Source organism: Corvus brachyrhynchos, unplaced genomic scaffold, assembly GCF_000691975.1.
Source record: "Corvus brachyrhynchos isolate BGI_N302 unplaced genomic scaffold, ASM69197v1 scaffold85, whole genome shotgun sequence".
In the NCBI taxonomy this organism is placed as follows: Eukaryota; Metazoa; Chordata; class Aves; order Passeriformes; family Corvidae; genus Corvus; species Corvus brachyrhynchos.
The window spans coordinates 1053135-1054029 of NW_008238634.1; positions in this window are offsets into that span (position 1 = coordinate 1053135).

Sequence of the window (895 nt, forward strand, 5' to 3'; positions counted from 1 at the left end):
ACACCTCCGTGAGCGGTGTCGCGGTGTCCCCATGCAGGTGTGACCTCCCTCTGAGCCTTGTGGTGGTGTCTCCATGCAGGTGTGACCCCCCCTTCGAGCGGTGTCACATTGTCCCCATGCAGGTGTGACACCTCCGGGAGCGGTGTCGTGGTGTCCCCATGTAGAGCGACCCTCCTGTGAGCGGTGTCACGGTGTCCCCATGCAGGTGTGACCTCCCCTTGGAGCGGTGTCACATTGTCCCCATGCAGGTGTTGCCTCCCCTTGGAGCGGTGTCACGGTGTCCCCATGCAGGTGTGACCGCCCTGTGAACGATCTTTTGATGTCCCCATGCAGGTGTGAGTGGTGTCACGGTGTCCCCATGCAGAGTGAACGGTGTCATTGTCCCCATCCAGGTGGAGCGGTGTCACGGTGTCCCCATGCAGGTGTGACCGCCCTGTGAACGATCTTTTGATGTCCCCATGCAGGTGTGAGTGGTGTCACGGTGTCCCCATGCAGAGTGAACGGTGTCATTGTCCCCATCCAGGTGTGACACCCCTGTCCCTCACTGGGCTCCGCTCCGATCCCAGCAGGGCGGGATGCAGGAATTCTCCCAGGGCGTTCTGGGACAACCCCATTCTACCACTTTAGGGTCCCCCTCCACTTCCCAGGATATTCACCCCCAAACCGCTGCCACCCCATCCCCGCCACCCCAACCCTCTCAGGGTGTCCCCAGCAGTGTCCCCTGTGTGTCCCACGCCCTGTCCCCTGCGGGGTTTAGTGCCCTACGCAACACCTGCTAAATCCATCCCGCTTTTCCCTCGTCATCGATTATCCCGAGCCTGGCGCGAGCTGGTGGCAGCTTGGTGGCCCTGGTGGGACAGGGTGGGGGGACAACCCCCCCCCCGCCCCCCCCCCC